General features: G+C 45.0%; 1 protein-coding gene across 2 annotated transcripts in view; it reads right to left on the reverse strand.

The window, feature by feature from the left end:
• The window catches only part of ASPA (aspartoacylase), a 72,727-nt gene that overhangs the window by 41,864 nt on the left and 10,757 nt on the right, over positions 1-20,106 (reverse strand). The window contains exon 1 of one of the 2 annotated variants that reach the window (XM_030027443.2): positions 15,262-15,506. The exons of the other annotated variant lie outside the window; for it this stretch is intronic. The gene's annotated coding sequence lies outside the window, so the exon portion shown is untranslated. Of the gene's footprint in view, positions 1-15,261; positions 15,507-20,106 lie in introns of those variants that run through there. 2 annotated transcript variants of the gene reach the window in all.

The raw sequence follows: 20,106 nt of genomic DNA on the forward strand, positions 1-20,106 counted from the left end.
GAGGGAGATAAGCGAACACAATGACTCTTTATCAACAATATGGGAACTTCATTTAAAGTGAGAGCATTAGGTTACAGGCTAGAAGATTAGTAGCAATCAGGCTGCTCTCAGAAAAGAAAATGCACTGGGTAATAAAGATAGAAGGCATGAAGCTGGATGCATAAAAATGAGGTTTGATGCCAAATATTACAGGTCAAATCTGAGCTATCTGTCAAGTTGGCAGTGATCATTGCCGATGCACAATTATTATTATTCACCTGTGATCAGGTCATTTACCACTATCAAGTCAATGGCTCCTCCCACCCATTCCATTTGTTAATGGCATTTTAATGAAAAAAAAGTCCATCTATTATCTCTTTGAGATCACTAACCATTGTATAATAGTACATAATAGTATATGAAATACATTTACTTTTTCCCAATCACCCATACAAAGATATCAGCTGTTATTCTGTTCCTTAGCCACAACCCCATAAATCTGAGTGCAGTTCTGCATTTAAAGGTGGCAGGCTTATTTTTCCTTTCTCTTTGTGTGCCATGTGTTTTCCATACCAAAAAGTGCCTGTTTTGTTGCAAGTGACAGAAGGAGAATTTAAAGGGATGCTAGAGGATCATAAAGACTCCCCTCTACCCAATCCCAAGCATACATTCGCCTTATTGTTCTGCTGACTAAAGAATTAGAAACTATTAATATTGTCTCTGCTGGCAGGTCAGAAAAATACTTATTCTGTAGTCGAGCAGATTAATCCAAAGGGGGAAATAACCCTGCAAAGCCCTGCAAAAGCTGGCTGTCTAACCAATCCATTTTCTAAACCCAGATGTTTTCAATCTGTTTAAGTGTTAATCTCATGATACTTCTTTTTATGCCTAGTGAAATGATTTCAACATGTATTGAACTATTAGAGAATTCATATAATTAGTGCAGTTATTACTCTTTATGAAGGAGCCTTTTGAACAAAACCCTGTCTGTGAGTTTGTCAGTCATATGCTCAATTATCGAGGCACATTAGGACCTCTTGCCATTAGCTTTTTTGATAGGCTCTGGATACTGCCCAACTTTGGCTATTCATTTCAAAGAAACTTATAGTGAAATCAGAGGCAGTATAATAATAGGTAAGTTATAAATTAAATGCTGGCATTCTTCTGTGATGAGAGCCTGAATAAACTCAGTTTTAGGCTTCAAAGACGACGATTGAAGGGTTTGGTCTAGGGACAACACGGAGCACTTGTCCTGTCTGCACAAGGGCAGGGAATTTCTGACACTCAGTGCACTCCCTTGAGAGGTGATCCGAGCAAAACAGTTAAACTTCAAAGCAGTTATCACAACATTACACCCGATGACTAATTGAGGTTCCTGGACAGACCAGGAGGAGTGGGCAGAGGTTGAGGTCAGAGGTACTGTTTTGCAGAGCCTGTGATGGGTATGTAGAATAGGTTTGCAAATTCAGGCACTGGAATCCAGTCTCTGGGATTTACTCCAGCAAAAACTGGGTAACTACGAAATGTAGTTATAGTTAGCCATTTTTCCTGAAAACTGGAGAGATTACCCTCTTATGTCTTTTCTTGGCATGACTTTGGTGTCCTCTGATAAAGAGCTGATTTGAAATACGACAGCTAGACTGTGAGTTTTAAGCCGAGACCTCTTCTGTGACAGGTGCTGATGGGCTCTGCTATCTGGGCTCACTGTGTGAAGAATAATGGCTTGTGAAAGGAAGGTTACAAATAAGGTCATGAAGCAGCTCAGGAAGCCTTGCATTTCATGTCAAGGATCTTAAAGGTTATAGGAGGGCTGCAAAAACTTTCCTCTGGGGCTGCTGACTGACAGATCAGTGTCGTGATTAAAACCTGATTTTGATAAATCACATTGATCTACCATTTGCAAAAGGCTTTAAGAGCGCTGTGGCGAGCCATGCGTTCCTGTGAAATACTAGATCAAATCTGTAGGAAAAAAAGCAGCTTATGCCTTCCTATATGTCCTGCTGGCATACATACTGCATGGTAGCTGGCCCGTGCCATCCGAGAGCAGGACCTCCACCCGAGGGAGCTGCCCAGCCTTAAAGTGCCGCACTCGGGTGGAGCCTCCTCCAGTTTTGTGAATCTCCATAGACATCCCAGTTCACTAAGGGCCATTTAGCCCCTGAATCCTTAAGCAAAGTCCCTTTGCCTAACAAGCAGGCAGTAGATTTTGTCTGTGGGAACTGGCTCGCAGAGAATACGTGCAGTTGCAGATGGCTATGCTTACCCACACAGGGTGAGGGGGTTTATCATGGGGCTTACGGATGCTTCTTTTATAAGTTTGGTATGAGACGAGGGAGAGGAATCAGTTTAAAATTAAAATGAGGATTTTTCAACTCGTTCTTAATATTTATAAGGCTCCTTTTGCCTTATGGACCAATCGTCAAAGAGAAGATGGAAAGCTGCTCATCCTTATTTCTTGGCCCTTTAGTTCAGCTTCTCATTGTTTATACTACTCTAAGCAAAATAACTGTTCTGGAAATGCAGTCATTTACAAAATCCAGTCTACTAAGCCTTAAACAGCAGAGACGTGTCCTGCTATGTTTGTTCCTTTGTTGTTGCTATGGCATTACCACACATTTTTCCATGTAGGAAAGGAAATCCCATGGAGACCAGATAATAAAGGCTTGAATTTCCAGGGCACTGTGTCCGTCTCGCCTCTTGACCTGTTTGACGCCCTCTTTCACCAAACCTACATTCACTGAATCCAAATAAACAGCCAGCCATCAAAGGAAATATTTTAAAAGGATTGCTCATGGTTAGCCGTGATGAAATATACATTGGAAAACCTGCATTTTAATCACATTTGGAGTTCTGCATTTCAAAAATGGTTTTGTTTAACTACATCAGACTTGTCATTCAGGGAAGTTTCCTTCCGTAGGATGCCTGCATTTAAAAGTCAAGTTAACCAAACCCAAACAAATTTCCCAGGAGGCTGTAACAAACCAGACAAGCATCTCATATGCTCAGCGTCTGACCTCTGCACTGTACCAGGTGTATCTGCCTGCTATCTGCAGGAGTCTGAGATGCTGCATGCTTATACAACGTCACCAATTCACAACAGGGTGTCATGAGGTTTCATCAAAATATCATCACTGCATGTTGCTTGTTGGGACAACCTTGGCTTAGACTCTCCACTCAGCTTAACACTAGTTTACAAAGATTAATCCTATGCCTAAGGCCCCTGATCATTCCAGGTTGCACAGAATCATTGTGCCTTGTTTTATCTTAGAAATAACTATTTCATGGTGTTACCTGAAATTATCCTTTGCACATATGTTAAAATTGATGTGTTAATAGAAGTTTGTAAAATAATCTGAGACATTAATCCTATGTGATTTTTCATTCAGGCCAATATACAAGGTAATTGTCATACTCAGTACCATCGATCATCAACTTCTTCAACTTATTTTAATGTATATCTAGTTATAATTTAAGTAAGTGTCACCTGTTGATGTAGTTATTAGGGAATAATGTACGGTTCACAACTGACTAAAGAGCAAATGTCTCAGACTCAGAATTGTTCTGATGCAAAATGGCATGGTGTATTTTGGGCCAGACTTCTTGGGCTTCATTTGTAGTCTGTCTTCCACTGCTGTCATTTTTGTGCAACATAATTCAAAGGCACTGGCCTAGCCATCCAGGCATATTAAAAAAGTGCCTTGTATCCTCTCATCTTTCAAAACCACATATCCATATTGCGTATAGGGTATTGCAGCCAGAAGACATAGCCAGCCAGCACAGGATAATCTGCCACAGGCAACATACAGCTTGTGGCCTTCCAGATTCTTCAGACAACACAGGAAAACAAACAGCAGCCTTACAGACTTAATGGACTTTTAATGGATTTGATGGATTCTGCATCAGCAGTTTCTAATGGAATAGCTAAAGAAGAAAAATTTTCTTCCCATAGAGATTCCTAGGAGAATGTGAACCGACAGTGCAAGGGCTCCTATTTGCAATTCCTTGATGCTGTGCAAGCTAACTCAATGGCAAGACTCAAAGTCTTCATGCCTTCTGAAAAGTCATTGAGTTTTTAGGGGACAGTAACTGAGCTGTGTCTGTGCCATAGGCTTGTCACATACCACAGCAGTCAACAGTGGCAAAAGGCACCAGTAAACCCCATGAAGTCCGTGACCCCCTTGATCAGGGCCATTTAACTCAACTCCCCAGAGCTGGTGAAGAGGAGGTGCAGAAACTGAGGCTAGAAGTCTGCTCCCATGCCCAGAGGGAGGCTGTGGTTTTAGGATGGGGGGTTGTTCTGCATTTATCAAAAAGAAGGCAAAGCCTAAAATTCCTTTGTCAAATCCAGATAGGCAGCAGTAGTAATACATTCCTCCTAGTCACATATCCTTGACTTTGTTATTTTTGCATAATCTTTTAACTTCAACTATTGATAAATAAATTGGTTTACAAACCAGAGAGTAAATCACCATTCACTGCTGAGCTACTATTGTGCCTCTCATTTGTAAGGCAGCTTTCAAGCTTGTTTTTTAATCAGTTTGGCTTGACATTTTGTTTTCCTACTATTATTTATGAGCTGTATCTTATGAATGGATTATGTAAAATAGTTTAATTCCTGTTTTTGCAATTTCTCAGATGCCATCACACAAAAGCTTGCTTTGAGTAGAACACTCAGGTCCAGATTTTGTTCCCAGTTGCGATGATACAAATTAGACCATCATCCACTGAGATCAAAAGGGGTTTCCTCAGATTTACAACGTTATGAGCATTTAGGAAAAAATCCAAGTAATGCTCTTCTCAGAGTAAGCAAAGGCACATCACTACCTCTCAGCAGCGCATTTTGCAGATGGGGTTAACCCACTTATCCAGTGTCCTCAGCTCAGTAACTGAACCTCCTGATTCTTGTTGCAAGGAATTATCAACTGCATTCAGCTGTGACTTGACTGCTTTTGTTAGAATATGTCAGAAATGTGGATGGGTGGATTTTATAACATTTGCTTTCTAAGATTTTGGATGCACTTGGTCACTTTCAAGAAACTAAAACCTCAGTGGCTAATTAAAGCAAGTGCATTAGCCCCCTTTTGATGGCAGGTGTTAGCTCTTTTCTGTGAGACAGCAGGCTACTACTGTAGCAAACCAATATCTCTTAAGCCTTTGCTTGTAAAAACTATCTCCAGATACCAAAAATCTTGCCAATTATTACTCTCCATTTCACAGGTTTCTCTGATCTCTCAGCATCTGACTTCACACCTGAGTGTGGAACAGAGAATGTGTGAAAACTAGAGCTTTGTTGCTAAGGAGCATTCGGTATGTATTTTTGCTATTTATTTCCCTATACTAAATTATAGTTCATTTCTCAGGATGAAGCAAGTGATGTGGCCTGCAGCAGTTGTAGATAAGGTGCAGTATCATGCAAAGGAGAGAGAAAGAACAGTGACTACAAATTTCTGCTTCGTGTTGGCTTGCTCAGGTTATTGCTCTGTGGTTGCCTGGACTCAGGTCACTGGGTCAAGTGCCCAGTTCCTGCACTCGCCCAGTGCTTTGTTGGAGCCCAGCCTGGTGTCAGAGCAGCAGCTGGCCTGTGGGAAACCTAACAAGGAGGCAGCTTGTGCTCTGCCACTTGCAAGCCAAACTGGTTACATTTTTCATCTCAGCACAGGGAAATAGGTATGGTTAATTTGTATGACATCGTTGTGACAACGCAGAGCTGTGAAGATGATGGATGCCACAAAAGCCATTACAGGGCAGTTTTTCAAAGATGACTGCAAACACAGTGCAAGGCAAAAGGCACGCAGTTTTGTGCGTGTAAATGAGGCAATTACAACCAGAGGCACGCAGACTGCATCTTTGCAAAACTATAGCTCCCTTGTTTGAAGAAGTGCCTCTCGGCTGAGTTATGCAGGGCTTTCCAGGCTTGTCTGGCTTTGCCTTCAGTCAAGGAGAGCAGGTGGGACCTGCATGGCCCAAACTGATGCCCGAGGCCTCATACTGCATGACCAACGAGTTTTCCTGGTGCTCTGCTCGACCCAGCACAACTCCTCCCTGTTTGAACTACAAAGGTCCCAAAGACCAGCCTTTCCGGGGAGCAGAGAGTAATCCTGCACAAGGCCTTCAAGAGTAATTTATCCTTATTTAGAAAGGCATGTTATTCTAATGGCATACCATGCTAGGCATGATACAGTCTAAATGTTCTTCACTGGTTACAAATGTGACCTTCATTAACTTATCTTTGTGCGTCTAGATCTACAGGAACAGCTCATTGCATTTTCAATTTAATTTAATTTGAATGATAATTTAAAAGTTGTTTGATGCAAATGTGACCATCTGCATCCTCGCAGCTGACACAGTTTTTAAAGATTAGTTTGTCGGCAGGCGTGGTGGGGGAGCTTGATGGAGAATAAGAGCCAGGGGCTTTGCAAGGTGGTTTCCTGTGGGGTGTGGAGCACCCCAGGAGCAAGCCGCGAGTGGCTGGGGGCTGAGTGGGGAAGAGGAGAGGAGCCAAGCCAAGCAATTGCTTGTTACCAAAGTTGTATGTGTCCATTTAAGTATGGAGCAGTGATTGCAAGTCATCAAGCCATCCCAGCTTGTGGTGCTGTTTGTCATCTGAGCCACAGTAACTGCCCTATGCATGCACTAGCCAGACCTGCTGTGACACAAAATGCGTGGGAGCTTAAACTGCCAGGAGGGGCTGAGCCGGGTTCTCTGCTGCCTTGTGCATGGCACTTCAGTGCCTAGCAAAGACACTGGCTGTGGCTCTTGTTATGGTTTTTATTTCTGTCAGTAACAACACTGTCCTCAAATGAAGAACTCACAGTGACTTTGATAGGGGTGGGGGGAGATGTAGAAAAAGTCTCTTGTTTTTCTATGACTAAATCTAAGCTGTAGGTTTCTGGAAACAAGTGCCTGCCTATTCTTACCCTCTGCTGTGCACCATGCAGTCCTGGACGCTTGAGGACAGTAAATAATGATAATAGTGCTAATGGCTGTTTGTTCGTGATCACTACTTGGCTGCCAAACTTTGAATAACTTGATAAAATTGAGACCCTGAAACGTGGCACTGACTTTTCTAGAACTTGGTCTGGGTTGACCACTGACTTCTTCCTAAAGTAATATGATAAAATGGGCTCTGTGTCCAAATCAAGCTCTTGAAAAGGAGCCAGAGGAACCATTTTGCCCCTAATGCTTCCCTGCTGGCAGCCTCGGTCAGGTAGGATGGGAGGGGAGCTTCTTGCTGAGCCCTCACTCTGCAGCAACAGTGCTTCTACCTGCACCCCAGGGAGTCATGCTTGGAGACCAGCATCTCGTGTGGCTCCAACAATACCTATGTGAACTCTACTGGAAGGGCTAGCAAAGGGAAGGGAGCTGGGGAAGGAATTTAAACCAATCATTTTCTGTCCTGTACCCTGAAATCTTCCATATTTCAAATAATGCTTTTTTTGCCACCTGTGTGCAACAGGCATTGCACTGGTGCTTATAGGAATGTGGTTGAAAGCTTTTAGCTAAATTTGCAGGCATCATCTCCCTTGCCATTGCAAAGCTGGATGGGGGAAATGAGAAAAATGACCCTTTCTAATAAGGAGGAGTGGTTGGGTTAGCATTGTCTGTGGCTCGGGAGACCTGGTTTTAATTCTTAGTACAACCCTGTGTTCCTGAGGGGCTGAATTCTCTCTTCTGTTTTCTAGTGAAACTCAAGCATTACCACTCCCACGAAAGCAGACCATACCCATCTCTGCTCTATTTTGAGGGTAGCACTGTGTGCTGCTGTCTTCCCAAAAGCAAAAAATAAGCGTGTGCTACTTCAGCACAGTGGAGCTGTAAGTGTGGTCTATGCCAAAGCACTACTGAGGAAGACAGATCCCTTATTAAAATGAGCATGCATGTTATGAACTATAGTGCTTATTGTCTTAAACCTAGGAACTGGATGAAATATTGTTGGAAAAACATCACAGCAGCTTTCTGTTGCAGAGACTTAACTACTGATACATTTATCTAACACTTTTCTTGCGCTTCATTTAAAACCATGTTGCCTGCTATTTCTCTTGTGCTCCCTAAATTGGGGTATGAGAGACCACAACATCTTTGACAGCAAGAGCAATTGGCTAGAACTCCCCATACAGCTCAGTTGTCTTACGTGTCATGTTTCAGGTGCCTCTCAGAGCTGCATTAGCAGTCACTCAGGAATACCAAAGCTTGGAGATACTTGTGTGGCTGTATGTTAGGTAGATGACTGTTAAGACTTGGTCCCATTTGAAGTTCACCTTCCAAGCAGTCTGTCAGTGTCCCTGGCACTCTATTTGACAGTAGAAACCGAAATTTCTGATGGATGGCTCTTTCTGCAAATTATATTTTAACTGTATTTATGGTCATTAAAAAATGTTATTTAAGTCAGCTTTTGGAAACAAGCAAGAGAGGTCTCTGGTGTTCTTATGAGAGATCAGACTGAGTTAATAAGGTGAACAGAAAAGCTGAGAAGGTGGTTGGGAACGGAAGCTTTGAATTGCAACTGTAAGGCTGATTTCTGATCCTTCTGCTGCTATGTGTCAGTACTGCTTCTCACCGAACCCATTAGAGAAACACTTAACAGAAAAAGGCAACCCCCCCCGGGAGAGCCTTCCACCTCCTACAGAGATTTGGAAGAAAGCTTACATCTACCCATTAGAAAAAAGTACTTTTAGCTTTTAAGTTCAAATTATGGATCCAAACAACATATGCCAGAACTGAACACAGTCTTGGTGGGAGGAGATTTGCCAAATCTAAGGCTGCTCTAGCAATAAATAATAAACCTAATTAGGCTCCTTCCCTCTGGAGCACCCAATTTTGTGATAGTTATACAACAGGGCATCAGAGCCTCTCTTTCTTAACAGATCTTCAGAACACCATTGAAGTGCTTAAAAAAAAACATAAACACTTTTCTTGAGAACAAGCAGTTATAGACAGTCATATTATTTGTGGTTGTATTTTCCTACCACTGTACATCAGCTGCTTCTGAAAAAAATAAAGAAAGGAAAAAAAAATTAAAACGGCAGCTGGTCTGACTACCGTGCATTGCTATGCAATACAGGGAAAGCAACTATTTTGTACGAATACTGATTGCAATGTGAGAAAACTATGGACACTCTTTATTTTTCTCACAATACTTAGTTTCCTGGTATCAAACATGTCTTTGATAGAAACCTTATAGTTTGGCTTTCAAGAGGCAAAATCACTTTAACTGGTGTGTTAGAAGGACTGCAGATTTCATCTGTCACTGAAAATCCTTCTGTGCTTCCTCTACAAACACACAAACATCAAATGGTGGAGCTCTTCCAAGGCTGTCAGCTCAGATATCCTTTTCTGGCCTGGAAGATGCTTAAAATGGGAAGTTTCAGAAACAGAGATGAGAGGACTCCTGTTTCACCTTCTTCATGCTTGCTGCAAAAACTCCCACTACATGCATTGCCCCTTGCTGGTAGTTCAGCTGCAAGGCTGGGAATTCATCTATTTTTTCCCTCTGGATCTGTAAGTTTTGGCTCTTCCCTCAGCATAAACCTTGAAACTAGTCAGAGGAAATGAATGGTGCTTTTCCACCGGCAGTTCTGCCAAGCCCAGTTGGCAAGCCGTGTCTGACGTGCCATTTAGTTCCATCCCATGAACAGCCAGCAATACTGGTGCAAGGGGGGCTGTTAGTGCCTTTGTTGTAGGAGAATTTTTGCACTGCTGGGGTAGGAACCCCCCAACAGCTTGGTAGCTGAGCCCTTTCCCCCTCGTGTCCTCATAAATTAAACATAACTGCTGCCGCCTGCTCCTGCAGACAGCCATATTCTAATAAATCATGTAAATAGAGTCTCAGAGATTCACTGCCCTTTATTTCACTTGAGTCCCGTAACTCAGCTGTTAATTGGATGTGAGATAAAATCTATTTTACCACATGTTCCCTAAGCAGGATTCTGTAAAGTCCTCTCCAGAATAATAACCTATAGCATTGCCCTCTTTGTTTTGCTTCTCTCTGGCACCAAGGAGGAGAGTGAGTGGTAAGGCAGCATGGCCAAGCTCAAGAGAAATTTCCTTCCTTGTGGCTCTCCCAGGCTGCTCCTGTTTGGCCATCAGCTCTGAGCCACTTGCCTCCTGGTGAAGATTCATGCTGGTTTTTGCAATGGCAGCACAGCTGCCAACGCCAGGCTGCTTCTGCCTCCAGTCCCAAAGCAGTGGTTTCCAAGGGGCCTGGTAAAGCGTAACCCCTTCGGAGCAATTATACAAGGCTGTTCTAACCAGTAAATATTTCATCCTAACAGTAAGCTTGTTTTTGAGAAACATCTTAGAAGGTTCTTGTGGTTTAATTGGTGTAATGCACCTTTTCAGCTGGGAATTTCATCGATGAAATGGATGTGGGACGTACAACCAAATAGGCATTTGGAGGGTTTTTTCCTTGGGGAAGGGGAACCCCAAATCTTCTGTTTGCTTCTTGCTTTCCACTAATTGCAACAGAAGAAATTTCAGGATAGCTGTTTAAAGAGATGAATAAAACCTGTACCTATGGAATGCAGGAAAGGCAAACTTTTTTTCAGTGTTTTCTCTCAAAACTGAAACCCTAAAAATCTTGGCAAGAAGATTTGCTGTGAGGTCTCTTGTCTAGAATTTGTCACCTCCCTGGTCCTTTCCTGTCCAGAGTGGGCAGCATCAGCTCAGGATGTAGCCCTTATTGCCTGCAAAGCACCTGGCCTGTGCCTGGTTGTGCACAGAAAGCATCAAGAGCAGAGAGATGCCTTCAACCAGCGCTGTACAGAGCTGCAGCCTTGCACAGGTCACATACCAGCTAAGCTACAGCGGTTTGGCTACTGTTTTTATTGTTTATAGACCTAACCTGAACCAGTATCTAGGAGCAACAGCAACATAATTAGCTTTGGTAATTAACACTGCTTAACTGAAGCTGCTGCAGGACCAAAGGCACTTTTTAGACTGCAGAAGCAGCAATTAGCGTTTCATTAAAGTAACAAGCCTAGCTAGACTTCTGAGCCTGCTGGGGTCTGCTGATCTAATTTTGGGATCCATCAATAAACCCTAGGGGCATTAAAGTGACATGCATCGAGTCTTTCACCACCACGTTTGAAAAGCCTGACTGGAAAGTGACAGGAAGATTCTGTCTTTTCTTGGTTAGTTAATGGTCATCTCAGTGTACGTGTGAGGTATCACTGGGCAGCACCAACTGCAAAAAAAGCAGATGGGTGCAATTGGGTCTGTACACCCCAAAGATTGAAACCAGGGCCTTGTGGGACCCTGGGAAGCAGAAGTGGTTCAGGGAGGCTCTTCTCCCTCCGGCTTTCAGGTTCTACCTCCAATCTAGTAGTAAAGAAAGTAGAAATAATTTACTGTCTTATCTGTACCCCCAAGCGAACATCCTTTTCATTAGTTTTCTGGAGAAGAATGTATTTCTGTGCCAGTGTCACATTCAGTTCTTTGGTTTCTGTTTGAAAAATGATGCATGTGTTGGGAAACATAAATTTTTATTTTTAATTTTTTTTTTAAGTCTTGCCTGCAGCTGTGGCTTGGTGGTTCGTTCACCTTAAATCTGAGGTCAGCTCTGCCTTCAGGGAAAGGGGCTGACACCACACAGCCAGGTGCTAGCGCTCAGGGTCAGAGTGAGCAGGTTTAGTCACTGCTGTACCACTGTTGGGCATCAGAGAGTTAGGATGGTAGAGATGCATTACGTGCACATACAGCTTTTAAGCGCCAGGTTTCAAAAACCATTAGCTGTAATATAGCGCACACCCCTCCCTACCACCATTTGTGCATATTAAACTCCAGCTAACATACCAAACAGTATTTAGTGGTTTTGCTAGGAAATACCACTATAGAATCAGAACATACCTTTTTTCTGACTGTTCTTTGGCATAATGCAGGGGAAGAAAACCCATCCTGCTATGAAGCTTTCTGATATCCTAAGGGTTATTAGCCAATGCAGCTGTTAATATAGCCTCTTTTCCTTGCAATCTGCTTTGCTGTTTTCTGTGCTTTACTATAACCAGTAACTTCCAGTAACCTGGAAGCTTGCTAAAAAAATAGGCACAGAGCCATACTTCTGTGAAAGAGACTGATATGATAAAGTCAGGAACTTTCTCTATAGCAGTTTTATTGCAAAGTGTTTCTGTTGCAGCCAACAGCAAGGAGGGCTTTAGTGTCTCTCTTCTGAATCAATGCTGTTGGGGTTTGAAGAAACATTCCTCTGGGATATGCACTTTGCACTTCCATAAGGGCTTTCTCAAAAGAGCCTATTTCTGGATATGCCAGCAAAATAGGAATGATTTCCTGTTTCCTGAAGATGAAGACTTATTAAGGAGGAGAAAGTGTGTTCTCCCATTTACTGTTCACTTTGATGACATGAGAAGCTTTTATTTATGGCTGTATATTAGGCTTGGGATTTTTGAAGGGGAAGAACAAGACAAAAATCTCTAATCTGGTTGCCATGAAGTTTCTGCCACTGAGCTGCGTGGAGGGCAAGGAGCTTGGCAATGGGACACCCATTCACAAGCTGGGAACAGGCTCCCCCCCGTCCCCCGATGTTGGTGTTCAACACCCACTAAAACTCTTTGACCCCAGTACTGGTCACCATCAGCAGCGTTTGTCACAGCTCATTACACAGCAGGAATGTGGAAGCCCAGTGACCTTTCCCAGAGGGACAGGCAGAAAAGCAACAACACAAAAGAGGGAAGAAAATGTTGTACACTTTAGAAGAGAAATAATTGAATGTTATTGTGATGGAAAACACTGGGCTGACAACGGGCAGGGACAAAGACTTTCCTTTTAGGGTGTTGGTTGTGGGATGTGGGATTTGGACATCTATTCGTTCAGCTGGGTTCAGCTTCCCTTCCTGCCCCCCCTTTGGCTACCAGGGAATTTTGGCAGGCTGGGGAACAGCTCTCAGGTCCCAGTGACACTGGGGCATGGGGGACCTGGGCACTTTTCTGATGCATTGGAGCAAGGATCAGAGGTGGGAGAGCTGGGGGCACCTTGCGTGGCCTCCTTCTGCCACACAAAGGAAGAAAGAGGCCTAAATGTGACAGTTCTAAACCTATTAAAGAAGTGAAGGCAAACTTTCAGCCTTTCTCCCCAAAGCTCGCCAGCTTCTGTAGTGGGGGACTAGAGCCCCTGGGACTGCTCCCAGCTGGGACTCCAGAGTTTCTCCTTCAAACAGGTCCAGATTTCCAACCACCTTGTTCATCCCTTCATTTCACTTCCAGTTTTTATTTAATCTGACTTCTCCAGTCTCCTGAGACAAACTGATTAATTCTTTTCCCCTTCGTAGTCCCCCGAGTCCCTTGTTCAATCTTTCCCGCCTCAGTGAGATCTTAATAAATGCTGCCTGTGGCTGGAAGTGGGATTGGGTCTCAGAACTGTAATTAATTCTTTACTTCCTCCATTGCTTCAATATGCTATTTACAGCCGTCAGCCCGTGCAGAAGCAGAGGTTTGCAGACTGCCTCCAACTTTTGCCTCTGATTAATGTGTTGTATCCACCTTGCTTTCTCCTTGCTCTCTTGCATTTCTTGGTTTGCCTTGTATCCAGTTTACTGTCGACATATGAAAAAACTGATGGACTTCCAGTTAAAATGTAATCTCAGAGACAACAATTGCCAGGCTTTTCTCTTTGCTCATGCTCTGTTATTTGAAAGCCTCTTAGTCCAGGCTGGCTGCTCATGACAGGACATGAAGACCCATTGCAGCAGCTTGACCACGGTCTGACTATAATCTCCCTAATTGCTTTCTGTAGTCTCCTTTCCAGTAGCAGCTTGCAGGATTTTAACTCCAGCACACTGACCGTCAGCCCAGGGTGTACTTTGGAGGCATTGCACAGGAGGATGTAAGCAACTTGGAGGGAGGTGGGTGAGACACAGCAGAAATGACTAGGAGGATCGGAAGGTCTGAATGAGAAAAAGCTATTAAAAGGGTTTATGGTTTTTGGCAGATCAGTAGAGGGGAGCACAGTGAATGCTTGAAGCCTGCAAACACTACAGAATTATGTAGGCTGACACCATGGAATATAAATAGGAGTGGATTGAAATTAATCTAGGGGTAATTGGGCTGAGTGGGGGAGCTGCTCCTTGTGGCTGTGGGAGCCTCCTCTGGCAGGGATGGAAGCCCCCGGTACTGGCCCTGTTTTATACTGAGGGAAGTGCCTCAGCCTCCTGCCTGGGACCTGCTCAGGGTTTCAGCAGTGAACTGGAAAGCTGCATTCAATATGCCAGCAAGGCAGCGAATGCAAATTTTCTCCTTCTCTCTCTTTTGGGTGAGATTTATGCCACCTCCACATGCGCAGCCTCCTGGCAGCAATAAATCATAGAGGGGGAGGGAATGCTGCAAGGAAACAGTTACCCTGCAGTTTCTGTGTGAGGTGCAGGGAGATGGGATTGTGTGGGGATCAGCCAGCCGCTCCCAGGCACACAGCCCCAGCATTGCAAACCTTCGCACCGCTACATCAGAGACCACCCTCCACAGCCTGGGGAGACAGAGATGGGATTTGCTTTTTAGTCATCCACCTTCCCTTCCCTCCTGTGCCAGTGTTGTATGTATGCCCAGGTACCGGAGGCTAGGATGGAGCCGTCAACCTCATCTTGGCAGACAGGTTTATTACAGAGATGAGCGCTTTGCCTGCTCTGTGCCAAAGTTCTCCCCAGCGTGTGATGAGCTGGGCACCCCCCAGACCCCCAGGCATAGGTTGCGTCGCAGACTTACAGCTAGTGCATCAGCAGTCACCTCACCCATTGGGACCCGTCAAAAATACATGTGGGATGGAAGGCCTCGTTCAGCCCGAATCGTGGCAGAGCACAGCTCTGCCAGTAACTGGTACGGGTGGGAAGCACTCTGCTTTGCCCCAATGGGCATTAACTCTGCTCGCCCTGCAGGTCTGGCACAGCCTGCTTGACCTCTCTGTCATCTGACAGAGGTGCTGGGTTCAGCCCAGGGAAAGCAGAAGAGCCACAGGGAGGAGCAGGGGCATGAAGCAAAATAAGCAAATGCGCCCTAAGTGTCTCTCTCATTTGGGGACTGAAAAAGCTCCAGCAGATCCCTCTCCGTGGGCACTGTCAGTATTGCTGTCAGGTGTCTTCACCTCTGCACTGCAAAGCAGAAATGAAGGCAGGGTAAGGCCATGGACAGGCACTGCAGGAAAGCTCTTGGTACTCATACCAACCCTGCAAGGCACCAGCTCAGCGCTCTGCTCCATTTTGCAACTCTCTGGCAAAAATGCCCAGCTGATCTGATAAAACTTTCTTGTCTTTCCCCAGTAGACTCAGCCACCTCCTAGCCTTACCTCGCAGCCCCACTGCTCCTGGGACTCTGGCTGGGCAGCTGTCAGGACTGGAGGCACAGGAGATGCTGAGTCCCCTTCACACTGGCCACAAGCAGCAAGCACAAGAAGACACAAAGGGGACAAGTTCCCTCCAGTGCATCATGCTGAGCCCAGCACGCTCTGCTCCCCGCTGCCCCTGCAGCTTGGCAGGGCTCGGCCAGGGGAATGAGCCCTGCTCCGGAGGACCTGGGTTCAACCTCCGGGAAAGGCATTTGGCTGCTGTCTGTAAGCACCTGACTGCAGTTTAATCCACTTTTCAGTGCAGAGCTCTGACAAGCCCCCAGCAGAACTAGGACAGCTAAAAATACTCAGTGCACAAAGAAAGTAGTAATTTGGGTAGGACTGAACCAAAGTGATTTATCTCAAATCAAAAGGTTCAAAAGGTGCAAAATGTGGTCTCATCAGGTCAAGTATCAGAAAAGGAGCAAAGATGTCACAGGGCTTAAGAAAAGCAGCAAAATCTAAAGATCTTGCTAAACTTCACAGCAAGAGCAGCAGAGCCTGTACCAGCAACGCAGGGAGGTGCCTGCTGATTTCCCCACCATACGCTGACTTTACCTTTACTGTCAGTCTAAATTCTGCCAATTATTAAATTATCCAACTTGCAGCAGGAATGCAGTTAGATGTGATCCAAATGGTGTCACTACAATTATGGTAATTATCTGAAAACAAGCCAATTACTTCCCTCCTCTTCGTGCCAGTTGGTACCAAGATAGCAGCTGTTCAAGGGAAATTTGTTATTGCGTTACTGTACATTTGTTAAAGGTTGAGGTTATAGATTCTAGCCTTCTTTTAAATATTAAAAGTGCTATAAAGTCATGGAGTGTATAACTTATTAGGATTTTTTTTAAATGTCAGGAAGGGAGAAATTTCTTTTATATGCCAAGAGAACCGGTGGGAAAGTGATTTACTAATGATGGCTGGCTGGAAATGTGTACTTTGCAATCAGCATACAACTGAGCTATAAATTAACCTGTGTCAGCTTGTTACCTCTACCCATGTAAAATGAACTAAATGCAGAAGCTTTCTGGGGATCTTTCACATTTCTCCTTCTTCAATTTTGGCATTCGGGATGCTCAATGCATCTGGAGGCATCTTGCAGGATTGGCCCCTCCACTGGATTCACTTTCAGCAGCTCATTCAGTTTGTCAAGTGCTTTGGCTCATTTAATCGTGTGAGAAGCAGCAACACTCACTTATGGAGAGTGAATGCAAAGGATGGCTCAGCTCTGCCTGCAGCCCTGTGAGCGCTGCCCCAGGCAAAGCAAGTTGGGCCAACACTGGGCAGAGCCGTGGGAAATTCTTCACCCACATGAAGAGGGTCCTGAGAAGTTATGTATCAAGCCATCTTTTACATTTAAACCTGTTCATATCAAGGACAGCCTTACTTAAATTGCTGAAGGTGTCACAACATACAAAGCCCACCACTTGCAGCTACTGGCAGAGGTGCATATGAAGCGCCCTTGGACCACAGATCAGTGTGACCTCTCGTTTTGCACAGACCTTCCTTGCAGAAACTAGAGTCTTTCATCTCATGTTTGCTACCATATCCTCCCTTGGACTGACCTTAAATTTTTTTTCATGTGATGTTTTGAAATCTTTGGCTTTGATGTGCGTAAAACACGTCTTTCAATAAATGTCAAGAGCAGATTAAAGAAAATTAAACGGCAGAAAGAAGAGATACCACCTTTTGGCTTGAACAGCATTTTCATGACAACTGAATGAATCAGCTATGAAGAATGTGTGTTTTCCTCTCCATGCTCAAGGTACATGCCAGTAGGATCTGTTTATAACTGTGGGCTTAACATACACCCCCGTGCATCCGTAATTCCCTGCAGCTTGTGTGCAGCTACACAGCCAAGGCACAGGGCAGAGCTCAGTTCCCGGGAGCAGGTTAGTGGCATTAGCCTGCTGCTTTGCTTGAAATAATTAGCCTTGCTCACAGATGACCTTCACAGCAAGCCCTAAAGGCTGACAGATTTGGGTTATATTGGAGCAACAGAAAGAAGCACGTTTCAGAGAGCTCCTCCTGGAGAAGTCCCTGCTGCTCACTCCACCATCAGCCCCCAGGAACTGGAGCTGGGCATCGTGGCACCCACGCACCCGCAGCAAGGGGGTTTCTCACTTCCGCAGACCACGGGGGACAGATGCAGCCACTGGGCTCCACCACTTTCCTGGACGTCCCTGGTACCTTCCTGCTATTCTTAACTGATACCATCTGCTTTCCATTTTCCTTTCCCAGAAAGTCCCTGTTGCTGTCAGAGCGACATGCCAGGACTCTCTCCTTTCTGCATTTGGGGTTGTGTCCAGTTCCTACTAACTTGGCAATATGTGAAATACCACCTCACACAGAAGAGTGTAGGTATGCTATTTGCTACTGATCGCCACTCAATTCTTCTTTATTATCATTTAAGATTTACTTATTACCTTTATCCTTTTGCTTCACATGAAGTTATTTTCACATTTGTTACCCATTAAAACTGCCCAGTTCAGATTTCTCCCTGTTAAGCAGCAACAAGACATTCAGCCACAAGGATTACATTTGATAGTGTTAAAAAAAAAATAAAAAATCCAGGCAGTCCCCTGCCCAATTGTAGCATTCGATACGAGTGAGTGTGTAAACAGGTTTCTGCTTATCAGTCCCGCTGCTATCTGCTGCACACAAACTGCTCAGCCCCACAAAATCCAATTTCCAAGAGGTTAGAGGAGGGAACTGTTTGCAGAAACACAGCAATACCAATCTCCAAAGCCACAGCCCTCATTACGCTGACATTGAAGAGAGAAATGCCGCTTGAGTCCTCCTGGCACCCAAAGGTGACATTTACTTTTGTGACTTTGATTAGAATCAGCCCAGCTTTGCCATGGGATTGTTTCCTCCTATTTTCCCCTCCTTGTGTGGTGGGTCGGCAAAAACGGCCGAGTCCCCGCTGCGGCCATTGTGCCCGGAGCAGGTGCTGTGCATGGGGGGTCTGCAGTGCACCCTGGCCCTGCAGCACAACCATCACCTTCTGTTTCGCCCCAAACAGCTTGGAAACTCGATTTGGAAAGTCCAGTCACACACTGACAGGAGAGATAGGAACACAGCCTGCTGCCTCCCGTGGGGTGCCCTGCACCAGGCATGGAGCGAGAGGGTGAGGTCCTGCGTTCAAGGCTACACCATTTTGAGCTTTTGCCCAACGCCTGGATGTAGACAGATGCTGCAGCTCAACCCTGCAGGAGCTGAGCTCTCCAAGTGCCCTCTAGCACTGGGGAGGAAGGAACACAACACCGGGGATGCCGTGGGCTGAGCCCTCTGACATGGCTGCTGTAGGCGACAGCGGGAAGGATACAGCAGCATCCAGTGGCAGCAGGGCTGTGAGGTACAAAAGGCAAATGCGCCTCAGCCTCTGACACAGGCAAGAGCTCTTTGTTTATTCCCAGATAGAGTGATCAAGCAGCAGGCAGCCCACCTCCGTTCCTGACACCTCCGCTCCCGACACCTCCTGTAAAGGGCTGTTGCCCAGAAGTTCACTGCATCAGTAAAAATGCAAACTGTAAGCTGATTAGATATTCATAGATACTCTTTCTTGATTAGCTCACCATTAATATTTCAATGTCAGAACTGGATGCATACTGCCTCCCTGCTCTCTTCCTTCCTGCTTAATTAATTTTGACCATCACCGACAACAGTCTCCGACAGATAGCAGAAATTAAAGTGGGCTGTTCCGTGACTTTGCTTGCTGTAAACAGCTATTTGCAATTCCTTTTCATACATCACCCACCCGCGACAAAGAGATCACAGTAGTAGAAAATGAGTCTCCCTCGTAAGGACTTCAGAGATCCAAAAGAACATTTGCTTATTTGATAAAAATAATCAAAAAGACAATGCAGTAGGCACAACTCAGCAACAAGATTTGTGTCTCACCTAGTAATAAGCTGGCTGTTCTGCCATTAAAAAAAAAGGAAGAGAAAGAATTGTTAATTTATCTTTAAAAAGAGAGGGCCTTTGATTTAGGGTAGCTCATAAAAGCCGTAGTATCACCCAGCTGTGAGGGGATGTGATAATCACTGCAACCCCAGCAGTGGTGTGAGCGGCTCACTTCATAAAATGCAGGCTGCATGGCTGCCTAATGCACTGCACACACATCCATGGCTGATAACACGACATGCTGCTAATAGTCTGTTTGATTTTATTGATGTGCTTAAGATATATGGGGGCAGGAGGAGCAGCGAGGCAGAAATTATACGGCGGCGTTCATTCCACCCCAGCCCAGGGGACCGTCTGCCTTCGTCCATCCTCCTCCTGGGCCCGGAGGGATGGGGAGCTCTCGTGCATGACTGGAGGGCAGTTGCCACCTCCCAGGTCCATGGGGTCCTAACACAACACACACTGGGATTGCTATTACAATGTGCTTACCTGGGACCAAAGCGGCACTGGGTTTGCAGAAACAAAATTTTTGCCTTTCTTTGCTGCCACCTGAGCTGCATGTCGCTGATGCAAAACAAACCCTCTGCTACTGGACATGGTCCACATCTCCATCCATTGCTGCAAACCATCCCGCCCCATCCTCCAGCCTCTCCTTTCCCAAGGAATACACCATGATGGTGACCCAAGGCAAGCAGAAAAGCAGAAGCGGCATGTTGCAGCCTTGCTTGGCTCCATCCCCTCCATGCAGTAACTCAGGCTGTTAAATGCCTGGCCAGAGCTCACCATCTGCTTCCAGTCTTCTAGGAATACTGCTGTGTAATTCAATCAAAAAGAAGACCCTTGTTTCACTGAATCGTAAGTCACTCTTCAAGTAATTATATTTTTATACCCCTATCAGGA

Source organism: Aquila chrysaetos, chromosome 10 (genome assembly GCF_900496995.4).
Source record: "Aquila chrysaetos chrysaetos chromosome 10, bAquChr1.4, whole genome shotgun sequence".
Classification (NCBI taxonomy): domain Eukaryota; kingdom Metazoa; phylum Chordata; class Aves; order Accipitriformes; family Accipitridae; genus Aquila; species Aquila chrysaetos.